Source organism: Danio rerio, chromosome 15, assembly GCF_049306965.1.
Source record: "Danio rerio strain Tuebingen ecotype United States chromosome 15, GRCz12tu, whole genome shotgun sequence".
Taxonomy (NCBI): Eukaryota; Metazoa; Chordata; class Actinopteri; order Cypriniformes; family Danionidae; genus Danio; species Danio rerio.
The window spans coordinates 5615582-5637239 of NC_133190.1; the positions used below are offsets into that span (position 1 = coordinate 5615582).

General features: G+C 38.1%; 1 protein-coding gene and 1 long non-coding RNA gene across 2 annotated transcripts in view; both read right to left on the reverse strand.

Moving 5' to 3' along the window:
* The window catches only part of brwd1 (bromodomain and WD repeat domain containing 1), a 1114832-nt gene that overhangs the window by 574254 nt on the left and 518920 nt on the right, over nucleotides 1-21658 (reverse strand). The gene's annotated exons all lie outside the window — the stretch shown is intronic.
* LOC141377959 (uncharacterized) lies at nucleotides 11190-11874 on the reverse strand. The gene is made up of 2 exons (XR_012391173.1): nucleotides 11842-11874; nucleotides 11190-11652 (listed from the first exon to the last, which is right to left on the reverse strand). It is a non-coding gene; the product is annotated as an uncharacterized lncRNA (long non-coding RNA).

Consider the following 21658-nt stretch of genomic DNA (forward strand, 5'->3'; position numbering starts at 1 on the left):
TGACATTAACTTATAACTACAATGTAAATGTGTAAAATAAGATATTAACGAGTAGGCACAAAAGCGCAAGGATTTAGATACAAATTTAAAAAAAAAGATGATCTTACAATGACCTACAGTAGTGTTTTTGGTACTGCCTTAACTTAAAAACTACACCATCATCCCAATCTCACATAACCTGCTACAGCTTTACTCCTGCTGTGTTTCCGAGCCCAGCGCCTACCATACCCTCGCCTCGACTCCCGCAGGAGTCTAAAGCCTGGTTTATATCTCTGCGTCAAGTGATTAGCGTCACCCACGGCGCGTGCAATGCGCGTAACCATGAATATATACTTCTGAGAGCTGTGTGTGTTGCTCTGCAATAACACTTTAGAAACGCTAGCTGGCATTAGGTGTTTTTTGTTTCTCTGTGTCGAGTTTTTTCGCTGGTGTTTTTTTCATTTTGAGGCTGAAATCGGAGGGTATGCAACAACTTTAATTGTAAGGTTAACACAAAACAACAGTCTCCATCCAGCGCTCCTCCACGGGACTTCTAAACACTCGCTGTATTAGGCTTGCATGGCTCTCACCTCCGCCCACACTCGTCAGCGATACCAAGCCAACTAATCACAGAGCTTGCGCTACACATCATTGCGATGTGGGAATACGCCCCCTTTTGGCAGTTGCACAGAATTTTCAGTATTGTCTTCCACCATAGTAGAGAGGTTAATTTTTATATATATATATATATATATATATATATATATATATATATATATATATATATATATATATATATATATATATACACACACACACACGTATATATATATATACTAGGGATGTAACGGTATTGTAAATACCGTCATACCGCAATATTAATTTTTTTCGATATTACCGAAGTCGCATGACTCGGTAAAACTATAGGTCTTCTGAGAAAATTTGCTCAGGCGAATGAAGCGAACGGGAGGTAGCGAAAACTACAATTCCCATCAGCCCATGCTTGACCATCATCCCTTGGGGTCTGTTGTCGCTACAGATCCAGTAATGCGGAAATGGAGTGTGCTGCTAGAAGCGGGGATGAAAAAGTGCTGGAAAACTCTAAAGCGGGTGTTGTCGCCGCGCGCGTACTGAATAGCGGTGTTGTCGCGCGCGTACTGAATAGCGGTGTTGTCAGCACACTGTTCAGATTGATGCAGACATGAGACCTCTATCTTACTCATGGCTTGTCCTCTCAAGTGGGGGAAAGACAATGCACAACGTTACCCACTGCTGTCAACCTGGGCCAAGTCATATCTCTCTTGTCCCAGAAACCTCAGTCCCAAATGAGAGGGTTTTTTTTTCTGTTGCAGGGGACATTGTAAATGCCCAGAGATACCAGCTTTTACCAATTATATTTATATGATAATTTTCCTTTAAATCCATCTCTATCTAAGTGAGTGAGTGATTAAATGTTGAATGTGATGAGTTTTCAACAATACTAAATTGAAACTTTATTTTTTTTACATGGTTTAATATTTTTTTGTTATTAAAATTGAAGTTCCTGTTTCAAAGCTTACAGATAGATGGCTAATTTGTATGTCATTGACACTTTTGGCACTTTTTTGGAGTATTTTCATAAGCTTTGTTTTTCCTGTAAATGATTCAATAAAAACCGTACCGTGACATTCATACCAAGGTATTACCGTACCGTGAAATTCTGATACCGTTACATCCCTAATATATACACACACATATACACACACACACACACACACACACACACACATATATATATACTGTATGTATATATATATACTATATATATAAAATGTAGCGAGTACCAAATCAGCTCGGATCGGTCACAGCTGGAGCTCATCAGAGGCGACACATATAAGCCAGCCCCGCACACAAGGAAGACGACATTCATTTCAAAACCTTCTTGACTGCTTTTGAGGTTGTTTTCAGAGCGAGCAATCTTAAGTCTTTTCCCTGTGTAGCCCTAACACTTCACCAAAGACTTCTTCAATGTTTACACTCAGCCCTGTTTCAAGACAACAGCACCCTCCACTGGATGGAGGCAGAAGTGTCAGTGATTGAACTCTACAAGGCCTTATAATAATAATTGTTTTAAAAAAAGTGATATTCATAATAAAAAATGCATACAGAATTATAAATTAGATGGCAAATATTATACTGACTTTCCATCCTCTGTATTTCCTTAAAACACTGGAGTAGGCCAGACATATGGGTCCTGTTTACACCTGGTTACTTCATTTGTTGTCTTTGCTCAGATACATAGACGTGTCTCCACTAAATGGATATGATTCTGATCTTTAAATCCTGCACTTAATGTAAATTTAATTAGGTGACACCAACAAAATCATCAGTTACAATGTGTTTTATTTAAGTGATATACTGTAGAAACGTAAGCTTTATATCTTATTCGGCATATGAATGATTTTATGTGTAGGCTGCAGGAGGTTTGTGCTTCAGTCGTGTCAATATCATCTTAAGGTGGGTTCTGCCATTACTTTTTTTATTAGGCTAAAAGAAACATACATTTTTATTGTACAGATACATGCAGGGCATCGTTCAAATCCATAAAGATTTTAATTTCTGTATAACTGCTCGCCCAAAAATTAAACACTCGCCTTTCTAAATGAACAAAATGGTATATTTTTTAGGTCAAAAATAGAATGAAACAAAAAAACACAAATAAAATAATAGAAACAAATATTCCTAACACTCTGTGGTGTTGCTTTGAGTGTTGCATTGGTGCTGTTATATCAGACTCATAGCTCATTGCACACCCTTACGCCCCATTTACACGGTGCATCAACGTCAACGCTTCCCATTCACTTTGAATGGGTGACGTCAGGCGTTGCCGAACTGCATTGTGGATTCATCAGCGCCGCTTCAGAGGCGTTGCTTGCTGGAGAAGTTGGGACTAGCTCAACTTTAAAGGGTCACGAAACACCAAAACACATTTTTTGAGCTGTTGACAGTCGTATATGTGTCCCACACTGCTAAAAACACTATTAGGACACCTATATTTCACTAAAAATGTAAATTGGTTGTTTTTGCGTTATTTCAAGCAAATTCGTACTTCCGGTTTGAAACGAATTTTTGAAGCTGCGTCACGGCCATGACATAATAGCGTGTATTCCAGCATGCAGACTGGACATCTGAGACAGAGTGAGTCTTATTACGTCTTACAGTGTGTTGCATTAATGCATGAGTTAGGCTTTGTTCAAACCAATCAGCGCGCTCTATTGTGCAACTTCATTAATATTCATTACTGTCACAGTGCTTAGACGACAGACACACCACGTTGTGTTGGCAAAACAAGCGTGAAGTGTTGCTTTTATAGTTTGCTACAGTTAAGTTTCGTTTTCATTTTCTCTCTGTGAGAGCTCAGACTCACGTGTGGATTACAGTGTACGCGACGCTCGACAACAATAACTTACGTGTCTAAGGAGGATTATTGTTTACCTGAGAGCTGTTCTCATCTGCAAACGCTGAGATCCGGATTCGCTTGTAGTCTTCTCTTAATAAAGACGCGGCTCTAGGTGCTGGTGATTGTCCTGTCTCTACAGATTTGGTAAGTGAGCGTCCAGTGCTCTTTGTTTATTCAGTTTGTTCGTATCGAACAAACTATTGCACCGAGTGTAAACATGTTAGCACCACAACCAAACTTTAACCTCGTGTAGGGTTTTTACCGCATTTTGTGACCGGAATAACACACACTCACGCACACGCTCTGACGCTACCTGCCGTGTGCATCTAAGTTACCGGGAAATGCTGAGTTTTTTTTCTCTCATTCGCCGTGCGGTATCAAACATTGCATGAAAAATACACGCTTAGAGCAGTTCCTCGAATCAAATATCTTGTTTGTCGCGAGGGGCATGAATGAATTAATAATTTGGCAAATAATTCGACTACACATGTCCATGTAGGTTAAACACCATCACTTTCTCCTGTGTGTTTGTGTGTGTATTTTGACTCTAAAACTTGCGCGTGCCCAAATAGACACTCCCACACCATCCCACTTTTCTTCCTCCGACACTCCCCACTAAACAGAGCTGGACACGCCCACTTTTCTGACTTTTTCCAAAGTAGAGGTGTGAAAACACCCTGCTGAAACGAGCGGGTTTCATGGCCCTTTAAGCGCCGACGGAAGCGTCAGTCAATCAGATCGCTGTATGCAAATACACCAGCTAGACAGTGGCCTATTGCTGACTGAATTTCATTGGCTGACGCTTCTATGACGATCGTTTCAGCCCCAACTTCAGGCACGCCTTCAGTCAAGCGTTGACGCTGAAGCCCCGTGTGAATGGGGCGTTACAATAAAGCCAGGGTTCACTTGAAGGCACAGGATCTCAGGATTATCAAAACACGTATATTTATTGACAACACTTACGAAGAGAAACACAGGAAGAACATGGAGTGAAGACAGATGTCAACGTAGATAGAATAACGGACACAGAACTATAAATACAGAGTGAATGATGAACTGATTTAACACGGGATAAACACAGGTGGAACAGATGAACATTAACTAGTGGCGGGAACTGGTACAAAGGAGCACATGGTGAAGGTCACATGATGAAAACAAACACACGAGGAAGACAGGTTGTGACACATCGTGGTGGGTGTGCATATGTGGTTATAAGAGTTCACTCTAAGCAGATAATCAATAAAGTGTAATCGGCATGCTGTCCCGAGTGAAAGCCTTAAACTTGTAATATCCTCGAGCCCGGGGCTCCCTCCCATTAGAAGGGCGAGAGGGGAGTTTGAGCTCAGGTAGGTCTCGAGAACTTCCCTGCTTGTCACCGTATGAGAAGTGTAAACTAAGGTTGTCTTGGGTGATAATTTGGTTCAGTCGATTGCTATGGTGTATGTTTTTGGACAGTGTGAGGAAACCCGGGGGAAACCCACGTGAACACGGGGAGAAAATAGATACTCAACACAGAAACGCCAACCAGCCCGATAGGAGGTTGGACCAGCGGTGTTCTTGCTGTGAGGCGACAGTGCTAGACACTGGGCCATAGTGTCGCCCTATCTGAAAAAAAGGGTGAGTAGTAGGAGTGGAAAGGGGGGGGAAACGTGATCCTCTCGAAATTAGTTCATAAAGAAACTATACTTAAAAAAAAACAGATCCATTTAGACCTGTCCTGTTTAGCCTTTGTCTCCTAGACCACATTTTCTAAAGTGCATCTCAAATGCATTTACATCTGTCCTTTTCATGATTGGCTAGCCATCTGACCTGAGAAAAATGCATGAAGTTACCAAATGTAAACAGACCCGTGGAAAACCATCCTATGTACAATTAAACAGCCAACACAATTACATGCAATTTTGTTACTATTAAATGTTTAACACACTTACAGCCAAACATCTGTCAGGAGCCAGATAAGTAAGTACATGTTTGAGTTTAAATGAGCAATGTAATAACATTTTGTCAAGTTCCAGTGTGAGCAGCAGTAGCTTTTGTTTATCTACATGTTTGTCCAACACAATCTCACAGCAATTTGTAACTTTTTGATTTACTGGCTAAAGCTGCGGTCACACTGGGCTTTTCCTCCCATAGACTTTCATTCATATCCACGCAAATGCATCAGACCGGAAAAGCAGGGTCATGCGTCAAGTTTCGCAGGTTGCTGCCGTGCAAAATTCAAGCTTGGGGAACTCAGACCTGCAAAATCGCATCACTTTGACTGCGTGAGACCAATCGAGGGTCAAAACATGACATCTCTAGACAGAAATTTAAAACATGGAGCAATCGCTTGCTTTTTTAAATGTCTAATAAACTTGTTTCAAGAGTTCACACTTAGATACTGTTTGAAAACTTGTTAGCAAGTTAGCAGGTTTGGCATGCTGTCCCGGGAGAGAACCCTGAGCTCGGAGATAGTTGAGCCCAGGGCTCCTGCCAGGGCCATAAAGCATGTGAGGGGAGTACGAGGTCAGGTGTTCGAGAGCTCCCCTCGGCAAAAGAGGAAAGGAGGAGAAGGGGTGGATGGGGGGTTTCTTCGGGAAACGAAGATAAGGGAGTAGATCTTAGCTAGGTTATTTATAGTGAGTTTGGATCAATCCGATTGGCTAGCCAATGAGTGTAGATGAGTGGCCAGCTGCAGACAATCATATCACGTGCTCCTCTCGAAATTAGTTTGTGAAACTTCATTTAATCCTGCCCCTTTTCGCAGCGCCGTAAAACAGAATTTCGCATTATCAAACTCTAGTGTGACCGCAGCTTGATTCGTATAAATTTGTACGATCTAATTCGTACAATTTAGTACAATTTGCTCATCACCCAATGACGGTTGGGTTTAGGGGTGGGGTTGGGTGCCACGCCGCCTTTTTAAAATCATATATTTTCGTATGACTTAACTCATACGAATTCGTACAAATTAGCCCCCAAACTGACAAAATGTAAAATACTTACGTTTCCTCATGAGATCAGGCTGGTTTGTCACTCACATCAAGTTACAAGTCTTCCAGAGTTGCTTTAGATGGGTAAAAGTCCCATATAAAAGAACTTTCCAGAAGATCTAATTCAGATCCAAGACTGTGTCAAGAAGTAAGCAAAGCTTTTCAACCTAGGGCTGAATGATAAATCACCTTTTATAGTCATGCGCATTTGTCTATAAAGCTGGCTCTGTAATTAGCTGTGAATATCCAGCACATATATTCAGATGGAGCACTGTTTACTGCAGATACATAGTTCTCTGCCAAGCTACACAATCACATGTAAACATCATGCGATATTGAAATCACAAAAAATGTTTATGTAGCTTCTTAGTGAACTATGTACTTTTGTAGCTACTACAACGTACTCAAATTTGTCCTAATATTCACAATTACTGTTTAATTTCATTTAATTTAATAAAAACTGTCCATTAATTAAAAGTTGGCAGCCCTTAAAAAGCACTACATAGCCTAAATGATGTAGTATTAGAAATACATAAACACATGCACCTGATTATGTCCAACAAGCACCTGAAAGTCTTCAACCCATCAAGATTCGGTCTATAAAATGCAGTTGAATTCTAACTCTTTGACTCAGAGTCCTTCAACACACTCTTCTGATGTATTGAATGTGACAGAGCAGGCCTCAGCTCGCTCTGGTGGGGAAAACTGGGTTCGGGGATCACAAAAAATGGCGTACTCGATAGCACTCTAGTGCACAGTGTTTTATTTAAAGTGCAGGCAGGTGAAACAGTCCAATATATATATATATATTCTTAGACCTGCTTTCTTTATGTTTTCCAGTGTGTGTGTGTGTATATATATATATATATATATATATATATATATATATATATATATATATATATATATATATATATATATATACACATAAATACATATATATACACATATACACACACACACACACACACACACACACACACAGGTTCCAAATACCAAAAATCCAAAATAACAAAGTAATAACAAAACAGAAAAATAAAGATGAAAATAGATATACAAACTAAAATAAGTATCCACAATATACATAGGGGGGAGTGGGGGGTGGGGGGTTTGCTCGAGCTACCACTGTAACACTCTAATCGGCAACAATGTTTAGTCTGCCAAGTCTGTGCTGGATCTTGAAGACGAAAGGCTGCAGTGACAGGTACCATCGCATGACTCTTGCATTACTGTCCTTCATTGAATGAATCCAGGTCAATGCTCGGTGGTCAGTTTCCAAATCAAACTCTCTTCCAATGAGGTAATACCTTAGGCTCTCCAAGGCCCACTTGATGGCAAGGCCCTCCTTTTCCACTGCCGAATAGCGGGTCTCCCTTGGAAGAAGCTTGCGGCTAAGGTAGACAATGGGTTTTTCTTCCCCGTTATGTCCCTGGACCAGGACTGCCCCAAGTCCTATGGCAGAGGCATCTACCTGGACCAGGAAATGCTTTTCAAAGTCAGGGCTTTACAGGACAGGGCTGGAGCACACCTTCTCCTTCAGTCCTTGGAAGGATGCTTCACATTCCGCATTCCAAGGTGGTGGGTTAGGTACCTTCTTCCCTAGGAGGTCAGTCAACAGGGCAGCGAGTGATGCAAAGTCAGGTACAAGCCGTCTGTACCACCCCACAAATCCAAGAAATGACCTCACTTCTTTTTTTGTCCTGGGTCTTAGACTCTGGCGAATGGCTTCGAGTTTGTCCACTTGTAGTCTGAGCTGCCCATTGCCTAGGCGATACCCCAGGTAGTCCGTTTCTTGCTTAGCCCATTCACATTTGGCCACATTTAATGTTAGACCTGCTTTTTTTATGTTTTCCAGTGTCTGAGTCAGGTTTATTAGATGTTCTTCCCAGGAACTGGTGTGTATTACGACGTCATCAAGGTATGCTGCCGCCCAGCCTTCACATCCTTGTAGGACTTGGTCCATCAACCGCTGGAAGGTCGCTGGAGCTCCATGAAGTTCAAAGGGAAGTACGGTAAAGTTATATAGTCCCATTGGTCTGCGGAACGCAGTGTATGGTCTTGATGCCAGCTCGAGAGGTCCTTGCCAGTAGCCTTTGCACAGATCAAGGGTTGTGATATACTTGGCTTTTCCAATCTTCTCCAATAGTTCATCTATCCGTGGCATCGGGTATGCATCAAACTTGGATTGGGAGTCCAGCTTACGAAAGTCAATGCAGATTCGGAGGGTCCCATCCTTTTTTTGGGACAATCACTACTGGACTGCTCCACTCACTTGCTAAAGGTTCAATAACTCCCAAGTCCTTCATAAGCTGGATCTCCTTCTTTAATGGATCCACCAGTCTCTCTAGGACTCTGTACGGCTTCTGCCTTGGAATAGTGTTGTTGAGGAGGACTGTGTGCCAGACAGGGCAGCAGAGAAAGCAATGGAGGGAGAGGTGGCCACACTTAAAACGCTTGTTGAGGACCATGTGCAACAGCTGTAGGAACTGGGGGACAGGCTAGAAAGGAACAGTGGGGCTGAAGTCCAAGCGTTTTTTTTTTTTTTTTTTTTTTTTCATGATGGACAATCTGCTCGTTATTGACCTAAGTAACCTGGAAAGTGACTTTTCCCTATTGAAGGCAGAGGGAGTTAGGCGGGCTGTGTGGACAGAGGACTGTGTGCCAGACAAAGATGCCTTCAACTTTAGGGGATAACACCACGCTTAAAAGGATGAGATATGAGAAAATGAGAAACAGCTTGACAGCTTCTTGAAGTCGTTTTGGCTCGAGAAGACTGATCCTGATGACAGAATGACACTGAGAAAGCAGGCATTTTTTTAACTTCATGATGGACGATCTGCTCGTTATTGACCTAAGTAACCTGGAAAGTGACTTTTCCCTATTGAAGGCGGAAGGAGTTAGGCGGGCTGTGTGGATAGAGGACTGTGTACCAGACAGAGATGCCTTCAACTTTAGGGGATAACACCACGCTTAAAAGGATGAGATATGAGAAAATGAGAAACAGCTTGACAGCTTCTTGAAGTCGTTTTGGCTCGAAAAGACTGATCCTAATGACAGAATGACACTGAGAAAGCAGGCATTTTTTTAACTTCATGATGGACGATCTGCTCGTTATTGACCTAAGTAACCTGGAAAGTGACTTTTCCCTATTGAAGGCAGAGGGAGTTAGGCGGGCTGTGTGGACAGAGGACTGTGTGCCAGACAGAGATGCCTTCAACTTTAGGGGATAACACCACGCTTAAAAGGATGAGATATGAGAAAATGAGAAACAGCTTGACAGCTTCTTGAAGTCGTTTTGGCTCGAGAAGACTGATCCTGATGACAGAATGACACTGTGACAGAGCAGGCCTCAGCTCGCTCTGGTGGGGAAAACTGAGTTTAGGGACCACAAAAAAATTATGGCGTACTTGATAGCACTCCAGTGCACAGTGTTTAATTTACAGTGCTGGCAGGTGAAACAGTCCACAGTGAAGAATATATATATATATACACACAAAAGTGTCCAAATACCAAAAATCCAAAGTAATAAAACAACAAAATAAAGATGAAAATATAGATATACAAACTATACAATATACACAATATACATTGGGGGGGGGGTTTCTCGAGGTACCACTGTAGCGCTCTCACAGACTTGGTTATGCTACTGGTCTTGGGGTTTGGCCGCTGCTTATATAGGCCAAACTCCCGCCTGTTTTTGGGTCCTACCACTTTAGGTAAGTATTAAGTACAAGTACTTCCACTTTCAAATGTAAACACTTAATACATAATTTGTCATATAAATAACACTCATAAATATTCTCCAAAACACTTAAACACTTAATCTCTATATTTAATTGTCTCAAACACTTTGATATTAAACACATATTTTCCCCCTATCAGACGCACTACAATGGTATCACGCCACGTTGTGTTGCCGCGTCCGGCAAAAACGTCATATGCTGTGTGTGTGTGCACGCGCATGTATTTCTTTGAGCTGTGTGCTGCTCACTCAACAGGGACAAGCTCCACTTTGTCACATTGAAGTAGGCTAATTTGCAGCGCTTTCTTCTGTCATCTATAAGTTGGACCACACGCAAGTATCAGCTTTTCTTAAATCATTAAATAGTGCTTGTAAACCGTAAGCAGTCTAAATATATTTCAGTAAAGTTTTATTACCAAAATGAACCCAGCACAGTTTGACATAATATTAAATTATAAATATCATCCTCCAGCAGGGCATCTCAAAAGTGGAAAAAATGTAATTCGACGGCGTGCGCACCAGTATGTTGTCCAGGGTAAGACTCTGTTCAGTTCATTGTTCATGTTCTTCATTACTGTGCTTAAACATATTGGGCCTGGGGACATTTGCTGGTACACTTCAGTCCTACCTTCTGTAGGGTATTGTGCACGTCTTTTTGTGTGTTTGTAATAGATGGAGTGCTGTATTATGTCCGTCATTAAGGCACAACAAAACAGCTTGAGGTAAAAAATGGTGAAAGGTGCTGCATAGGTAGCTGGAATATATAAAGAACGCCCTGCCAGTTAAGCCGGAGGTAACCGTGGCAAAGAAAAAAAACACACAAGCCATTTCCAGCATGTGCTACTAGCCTGGAATGAGTACTGACATCGAAAAGTGGGTATGTTTTGCTGAAAATCTTGTTCACCATGGGAATTGGTTGGGATGGATTTGATAAGGAAGCTGCTAATGACCTCTAAAGGGCACAAGTACATCTGTGTGCTTGATTACTTCATAAAATGGGTGGAAGTGTAGCGGACTTCAAATGGACTTCCCTCTCAAACACGGTCACACACAGATGAGGTGGAGAAACACTGATTTATTCCCTTAACAAAACAGTGAGGCACAGTCAGTATAGTTTAACACCGAAAACCCTCTCAATCCTCTGCTTCACCATCTGCGTGCACCACGCGACTGCGCAGGCACACAGAGAAAAATGTATTTTCCTATTTTAAACATTTAAATGCCAATAAAAACAAAATCACATAAATCACAATATAAATAAAATATGTAACATTAAATAACTGTTAATTGTAAATTGCATTAATTTTTGATCACTGATAAAATAAAACCCTTTTTGTTTGCATTAATTGACTTATTAGTTGAAAATCTGCCACGGCACAATTAAATGACACCATTACTGTAATTTAAACTGATTTACATATTTGAATCCTTAAAATAACAAGCCAATAACCAAAACAACATACCTTAACAAAACAGTGAGGCACAGTGAGTATACTTTAACACCGGGAACTCTCTCAATCCTACATGAAAAATACACGTGCAAATGAAAACTCTAAAAATCACAATAAACACACCATTTAAAGTAAAATAGACTCATCACAACAATACACATTACAACAGAAACCCTAAACAGCATTTTAGTGTCAAAATATAATGATTGTGACTGCAAAGGGATAATAATTGTAGGATTAGAGGAGAGCGAAAGTTACCTCTGCTTCACCGTCTGCGTGCACCACGCAACTGAGCGCGGGCACACAGAGGGAAGCTTTAACATTCACCCGGTGTTACACTATTTACAGCCCCCACCTACAACAAACATAGGAACTCTTGAAGTGAATAAAATAAAAAATTAGATGCAAGTTTTGCTGAAGTTAACTATTACTTGCATATAAAAATAAATAAATAAATCTCTTAAATGAATCAGCCACATAAGCATATCTCCTTAATTCGAAAACTGAAGAGGAGGTCTCCTGGTACATGGTCAGAATCCTTACAGATAAAGGAAGGGAGTTTGTCAATCAGGTCTGTATGGTAAAATGCTCAACATTTGAACATTTTACCACTGTTATTGTTATACCGATAAAGAAAATTTGTTTTCTCCAGAACAACAAAGAAATCTGTAAGTTGTTAGCATTGAGGAGTCTTTGCTCCACATCTTTTTCCATACAGACAAAGAATGGCCCAATACAGAAGTAAGATTATTTGTGTCCATGTTGGTCAAGCATGGTTGTGACTTGGCAAATTATTTCAAACATTACACAAAAGTATTATCAATGTTTTTATTTTTTAACTATCTGGAAAAGCCGCAGACATGGGACCAGTATCTTGATCCTGTACTTTTTAACATCAGGACCAAAAAAAAAAACAAAAAAAAAAACGGTTAACCCCCTCAGTTTTCCCCAGTCTGATTCATGTTTGGAAAAGAGGCACGGTATTTTTCACAGGTTCCCGTATCTTTTGTTGTAAGTTTATTCACAAATTTGTTTGCTAACATTTTGCATTTATTTTCTTGTCTTCATTATTTCTGGTATGTTTTATTTATCATCTAGGTCAATGAAACTGTGGGAAATGTCCTGCATGCAGAAATGGTTATGCCTGCCATACAGCTACAGACAGGATTGGTTTAAAAAAAAACATGCAAGCGTCAAGAGAAAAAGTGAAAGCCCAGAAATGACCCTCCGGGGTTGTTGTGCACACTTTTATTAATGGGTAAGAGTGCTACAAAAAAAAAATGTGAGAAGTCAGCTGAGGAAAGGAGGGAAATTGGGGGGCCATTCACAATTTTTTAATTGAAGGGAAAAGTTCCCATTTAATTAACAAGAGAGTGTAATTTCCTGAAATTAATTTGGATCATTTAGTTCCATTCATAAACGAAGAACCCAGAATTCCGCAAAACATAAAGCAGCTTAGCATAACACCATCTCCAGCCCCTTGCACAGAGCTTCCTCCCATTGCAGCTTCTCCAGCCTTTTGCACAAGCTCTCTACATTTGGTGCGTACCACTTCCAGGCCCTTGCATAGCACTTCATTCCACTGCAGCTTCTTCAGCCCTTTGCACAGCACTTCATCCAATTGTAGCTCCTCCAGCCCCTTGCACAGCCCTTAGCAGGAGCCCTTCAGATTTGAGTGTAGCTCCTCTGGTCACTAGCGCATCTTTTCCAGTCTCGAGGGAAAGCATCACAAGGCCATAGTGAAGCTTTTGTCCAGAACCAAAATGTGTGCACCTTGATGGATAAATTGGTACATACAAAATGTTCTAATGGACTTGGCACAGCTGATCCCTGGCAGAGAACTGGAAGATCAAGTTGTATAAATCAGTTTTATATTGTGCAAATTTGTTATTGTTATGGAATAAAGCCAACCTTGCTCCAATTATTTTTTTATGTAGGTTATCAATGCATACATCTTTTTGAATGTGCAGCAATGTAAACAATGCTAAAAAGGGCATTTACTATCGATTGCTTACAAATGACCAAAATATGGCATGGGTCATTCAAAGGCTAAAGGAGGCATGTTCTTGAATATTTGTTATTATATGTGTCATGTACTAAATATTTTATACACCTCTTTAGCTAATTTTGGAGAATATTTGTATTTAGCATTTCTCTGTTGCTTTTATTAATCTATTGGGTTTCATTTGAGCTTGATCCAAGCAAAATATGACCTGATTCCGGGGGTCATAAATGAACACTCACTGGACTCTTGCTGTGAGTTTTAAATAAATAATTATAAATTATATATATATATATATATATATATATATATATATATATATATATATATATATATATATATATATATATATATATATATATATAAATAGATATATATATATATATATAAATAGATATATATATATATATAATTAAATAAACTTTTGCATGTGTTCTTGTCGATCACTGTGTAGCTGCTTTGACAGTCTGTATTGCACAAAGGTGACTTGACATCATGTTGGTCAAAGGCAATATATTTTTCACAAGCAGCTCAGACTGCTACCAGGAGATGGAGACAACTAGCTTTGCGATTAATAAACAAGGAACAAGAAAAAAAATCTTGCTTGCCTTCTCAGTGTGGATTAAGACAATATATAGATAATATATTTTAGATTTAAAAAAAAAAAAAAAACATTGTCCTATTTTTTTATTTTTTATTATTATTTCCAGAAGTTTATACGCTGACATGGAAGGCTTTGGTCATTTTTATCCTCTTTTCCCAACATTATCAGATTGGGTAGCTGTTGAGTGTTCAGCCCTTAGGAGTAGAAGTTCAATAAATGATTCCTTTTGCTATTGGTCTACCATGTTAGTTTAGATATCTTTATACATGCGTGTGTGTGTGTGTGTGTGTGTGTGTGTGTGCAAAAACCTTTAAATGTTTTAGTTGGTGGTGTTGAAATGTTTGATGCTTCCTGCCTCATGGAATTTACTTAGCACGAACATTGCAGATTGCTAATGAATTTTATTTATCACACACCTTGTAGAACTGCCAGGCTGGAGAAACCATTGTTGCATCACGTAAAAAATGTCTCAGGAGTTTTGTCATCTGATCACCCTATGTAGAGACTGCCTATCAAACATTCTAAAACAATTATCAGACGATTTTGTTAAGTATATGTTAAGAAATTCATCAATCATTACTGCTGTGTTAAAGCATCTTGCTTTGTTTGGTTAGATTGGCCACTGTATCCAAAAAAATATATATATATGTTGGGAAAATGAGTAGCAGCATTCAGAAATTTTACATTGTGCAGGACCAAAAGACCTTTGTTTTTTTTGTGTCCAGAGATACTACAGGATTATACAGTCAAGTTCCCGTTAATGACAACGCCTGTCAAAGTACTTACAGAAAATGATGGTTCTTTCTTCAACAAGAATATGCTATTTGGACACTAAGATCATGCACTTTAGATACAGTTATATTACAATGATTTCAAAACTAGATTTGGTCTTCACTTGCACTCTGAAGAGTAATGAGGTTTTAAGTTTGATTATGTTTGCTTTGATGTAAAAAAAAAAAAAAAAAAAAAAAAAAAAAAAAGAAATGTCCATTTTTAGTAAGGTTACCCATATTATTGTTAACGCTGCTTATCTGCTAACATGAACTTTGAAATAGCAGTAAAATGCGATGCACTTTATAGTTAGACAGAGATGCTTGGAAGGAGACGGAAGTACATGGCCCTAGAGTTTCTCTTTTGAAAGGGGAGAACTATTTTGATGACAGTAGAAGGTAGAGAGAGATACCACTCACTTTTCTTTGGCTAATTTCCTGCAAACTTTACACAGAAAGGCCTCTTGGCCTAGCTTTGACTACTTTGCCCCTTGTAAAAAATAAAGAAAGTAAGTCTTGTAAATTAGCTAACATTAACAAATTGCTAAGTATATAAGTGTTTTAATACATAATATTGAAATGATTCTTTTCATATAAATTTTAAAATAATCTGATGGAAATAAAATAATAAAAAAGTGTAATAACTAATAATTATAGTTGAATGCCCTATTTTCATTCATTCTTTCCACAACACAAGTGTTTTGACAAAAAAAAAAAAAAAAAACAGAACTTCTTCACAGAATGCTGTTACCTTATCTAACTTAGCATAGTTCCACAGCAAGCCAGACCCGTAAAAAGAAAGATTAAATTAAAATAAATGAAAATTGCAACAATATCGCCAAGCAAAAACAAGTTTTTTTTTTTCCACAAATAAACAAAACAAGCCGGAGAGAGACTCTCCGATCCGAACGATGTTCCAGCCCGGTTTAAATTGACTTCACGCCGGCAAGCTTCCACGTGCCGACACCTGATTAACTAACTACACCTGTGCACTGATAATGAAACCTGTTGGAGACAAGGGATAGAGGCGGAGAGAAGAGAACCACAACAAAAAGAGGCATATACAACAACACAAAGAAAAACTCACTCCTTCAAATAATATAACTTTTTTGTAATATTGTTTTAATAAATAAAATAAATACATAATAAATGCACAACACTGAAAGGGTAAATTTCTGGGTACAGCCTCTAAATGAAAAAGACTGCAGTTTGGAGTTTATACACCCACCTTGTTCATGAGCTGCAAAGCCTGGAAAAGCACATTGGGAAGGAATACACAGCAAAATAGAAGACCTGTATGGAGTCAGAAAAGACTCAAAAGAAATTCACGCAAAAGACACGTGCATAAAATCAAATTCACGTGCGTAAAATATTTATTTATATTTACAAAAAAAATTCATATTGTCATTAGAAAATGAATTTGATTTTATTTGATATGCATGGGCCTGTTCTCAGTGGATGCTGCAGTGTACCCTGGAAACCGTTGGTGCAACTTTTCAAATGAAATCTTCTGCTCTTTAGTGCCTCCGTTTTTCTTCTTCTGCAGTTCCTGCAATTTTCCTTGAAAAAAAAAAAGTTACAGGCATGGCTTGCAAGTAGCTGTGTCTTGTAAGTACGGGACCATATATTAGCTAGCCAAAACCTCACCACAGACTATACATCGCGGATTTTGATTTTCTCCATCTCCAATCCATGTAAAACCGAAACCAATGTAACTGTCACTATATTTGCGTTTTTGGCTTGACATTTTTTCACTTTCTAGCTTAGGCCTAAATCTCTTCATCAGTACATCTCTGCTGGATTTTTCTGTTTTTATCTGCGCCTCTTTACCTTGTTCGTTATCCTCCGAGTCTATATATTCAAGGCCTCTGCACATGTCTATAGAAGAGGCCGATGTAGATGGTTCATCCCTACTGTCACTAGACTTTTTTAAAGAGCCAGTTTTTAACAGGTGTCCATTTGATGAATACTCATTCATTCATTCATTTTCTTGACGGCTTAGTCCCTTTATTAATCCGGGATCGCCACAGTGGAATGAACCGCCAACTTATCCAGCAAGTTTTTACACAGCGGATGCCCTTCCAGCCACAACCCATCTCTGGGAAACATCCACACACACACACACTTATACACTACGGACAATTTAGCCTATCCAATTCCCCTATACCGCAAGTCTTTGGGCTGTGGGGGAAACCGGAGCACCCAGAGGAAACCCACGCGAATGCAGGGAGAACATGCAAACTCCACACAGAAATGCCAACTGACCCAGCCGAGGCTCGAACCAGCGACCTTCTTGCTGTGAGGCGTCGCCCCATTTTGAGGAATATAGTAAACGGAAAAAATTACGACTGTACTATCACTTAGCGTCTAATGTGAAAGGACGGGGCTATTGTGACGCAGACGTGAACCTGTGACATGAGTGAGTAAGCAAAGGTTGTAAGTTACAGTTTTTAATGTATTTTTTTCTCTCAGTGAATTTCTTTTCTCTCAAAAATGTGACATGTGAAGTTTAACCAAGATAAATGCATAAAAGTAATAAAAGATAAAATTTTCCGCCATTACAAACACTTTCTTGTGCACTCCTGGGGGTCAGACTGCGCACCAATAGGGCTACACGCACCCCAGTTTGAGAACCGCTGAGTTAGAAGTTCGGTGCCCTGCATAACCGTACGTTCACACCGAAAGCGGCGACAGCGTCAAAGTAGCCGGAAGTTATTCATTTTCAAGGAGAGCCGGCAGCGATAGGCGACGATAAGCGGCGAGGAGCAGCGCGGCGCGTCTTCGCCGGCGTGAGCGTCGAGGAGAGTTGAAATTAAGTCAACTTTATGGTAATGAGCTATGACGCGGTTCGGCGGCAAGCAATCAGAATGAAGACGTCCATCGCTTGATAGCAGTTCAGAGAACACAGACCTGTGAACTTTGGTTCCGACCACAGTTGTTCCAAAGGGTTTGATGATTGCGGTCGCCGGATTTCCAATTATTTCCAATTTTTTCCTGCAGGAACATACATTAAATAAGTTACTGGCGACTTACTGATGTTCATTAATGTTATATAAATTTATCTTAAAAAAGCGGGAATCTCACGCGATGTGACAGTACAAAACAGTACTGCTGCTTCAGGATATTTCAGACATATGGACACATATTGGATAAATAGAGCAAAGCCACACCACACGCAACTTGATCTTCCATTGTTGTATGAATTTGATAAGAAGTGCGCAACATTTTCACGCTAGAAACATGTTTTATGCAGGAATGTAACTGATATGCTGCAACGGCTCCTTTAAATACGAGATCAATGTAGCGAGTTTTGACGCTCTCGCCGCAGGAGCTGAAGGCAGAGAGCGTTGTCGCCAGGGCGGCCAGAGCGACCTTGGACGCTCTCGCCGCTTTCGGTGTGAACGTACGGTGAGGGACTCACCTCAGCCTGGTATTAAGGGTGAAGACAGTGCTGGTTATTCTCTCCCCCACCTACAATCCATGCTAGTGCCAGGATTCGAACCGGCAACCTTTGTATCACAAGTCCACCTGTCTTACCATGAGGCTTGGTGTTTCAAACTCAGTCTTGCAGAGTTTAGTAACAACAACCCTGCTTCAACACTCTTACCTGTAAATTTTAAACAGGTCTGAAGGACTCAATTAGTGTGTTTAATTAGGGTTAAAACTAAACTGTGCAGAGCTGTGGCCCTTGAGGAACTGAGTTTGACATTTATGTCATGTAATGTGTATTTACATAGCACATTTATTGTGTATGGCCATACACCCAAAGAGCTTCACAATCAAAAGAGGGGTCTCTCCACACCACCACCAGTGTACAGCATCCATTTGGATGATGTGACAGGCAGCCACAGGACAACAGCGCCAGTGCATTCACCACACACTAGATATTGGTGGAGTGGAGAGACAGTGATAGAGCCAATTCGGTGGATGGGGATGATTGGGAGGCCATGAAGGAGGAAATATGGACAAGACACCAGGGTTACACCCCTACTGTGGCATGGGATTTTTAATGACCACAAAGAGTCAGGTCTCTTCCGAAGGATGGTGCTCACTGGCAGCAAAGTGTCAATTCACTAAACTGGGGCATTAGGACTCACCCAGACTGCAGGTTGAGCTCCCCCTGCTGGCCTCACTAACACCACTTCAAACAGCAACCTAGTTTGTCCCATGTTGTCTCTCATCCCAGGTTCTGACCAGGCTCAGCCCTGCTTAGCCTCAGTGAGTAACTGGCCTTGGGCTGCAGGGTGATATGGCTGTATATTAGTGGACTAATACAGAGAGTGGTTTTGTTTACACACCATTCTTTCACAAACATTTGTAAAAGCAGTCTGAATGCCTAGAGCTCGGTTTTATACACCTGTGGCCATGGAAGTGATTGAAACACCTGGAGTTAATATTTTAGAGGGCTTTCCCAAAACATTTGACATTTTAAGTGTATTAGTAACTACAAAACACATGAAGACTTCAGAGTTTGTCGTTTTTTTTACATTTATTTTTTTATTTTATTTATTTATTTATTTTCATTTTGATTTATATTCTGTTCCCATAACATTTACAATATAATAAATGATTGTGATGATTCATTTAATGCCATTTAGTTTCTTAACCCAATGGCATTTGGAACATGAAGAGATAAACTGATTGTTGGATTTGTACCATATTTATTATAATTTGTCAGCAGAATTTTTGTTTTTTATTTTAAATGAGTAAAATTGCTGACAAAGGAGTAAAACATTGTGGTTTGAGAGAGTGTCACATCAAAGATGCAAAGTTATTGTATATAAACTTTTTTAATAAAAGTATGAGTCTTCTGTAAATAATGGTAAAAATTGTAATATATATATATATATATATATATATATATATATATATATATATATATATATATATATATATATATATATATATATATATATATAAATATATACATATATATATATATATACATATATATATAAATATATACATATATATATATATATATACATATATATATATATATATATATATAAATATATACATATATATATATATATATATAAATATATACATATATATATAAATATATACATATATATATATATACATATATATATATATATATATACATATATATATATATATATATATATATATACATATATATATATATATATAAATATATACATATATATATATATATATATATATATATATATATATATATACATATATATATATATATATACATATATATATATACATATATATATATACATATACATATATATATATACATATATATATATATATATATATATATATATATATATATATATATATATATATATATATATATATATATATATATATGTACATATACATATATATACATACAGTTGAACTCAGAATTATAAGCCCCCTTTTGATTTTTTTTCCTTCTTTAAATATTTCCCAAATAATGTTTAACAGAGCAAGGAAATTTTCACAGTATGTCTGATAATATTTTTTCTTCTGGAGAAAGTCTTATTTGTTTTATTTCGGCAAAAATAAAAGCAGTTTTAAATTTTTTTAAAGCCATTTTTGGGAAAAAAATGATTAGCCTCTTTAAGCTAACTTTTTTTGGATAGTGAACGGAACAAAACCATTGTTATACAATAACTTGCCTAATTACCCTAACCTGCCTAGTTAACCTAATTAACCTAGTTAAGCCTTTAAATGTCACTTTAAGCTGTATAGAAGTGTCTTGAAAAATATCTAGTAAAATATTATTTACTGTCATCATGGCAAAGATAAAATAAATCAGTTATTAGAAATAGATTTTTAAAACTATTATGCTTAGAAATGTGCTGAAACAATCTTCCCTCCATTAAACAGAAATTGGGGGAAAAAAATAAACAGGGGTGGTAATAATATAGGGGGGCTAATAATTCTGATTGTAACTAATATATATATATATATATATATATATATATATATATATATATATATATATATATATATATATATATATATATATATATATATATATATTTTTTTTTTTTTTTTTTAATTAAATAAATAAAGCTTGAATAAAAGCAGTTTTTTATTTAAAAAAAACATTTTTAGGTCAAAATTATTATCCCATTTAAGCAAAATATCTAGTCAAATATTATTTACTGTCATCATGGCAGACAAAATAAATCAGTTATTAGAGATGTGTTATTAAAACTATTATGTTTAGAAATGTGTTAAAAACAATTCTCTGTTAGAAAGAAATTGGGGAAAAAATAAACAGGGGTGCTTATAATTCAGGGGGGGGGGGGGCTAATAATTCTGATAAGGTACTAAGTTTATTAGTGCACAAACATGTTGGTTATGTAATGTAAATATTTCATTTTACGTAAGCACACACAATACACACAATACAAAGAAGAAACAAACACCTTGATATATACAACATAATATATATTTAATATATTGTCATTTCATTAAATCATAATACCATTACTTTGTCAATAATTACGTTTCTTTATTTGACAATCATTGTTTATCCAACATATGGAAATTGTAATATATCAATTCACCAAACAATCCCTGTTCATTTGTAATCTTTCTTGCTTTCTTTAGTTCTATTTTTTACAAAATGTTTCATACACAAAACATACAAATTATTGACATGTTTCATGCAGTAAATCAAGGCCTCATTCATATAGAAAGCACATCGTTTTGCAGTGTATG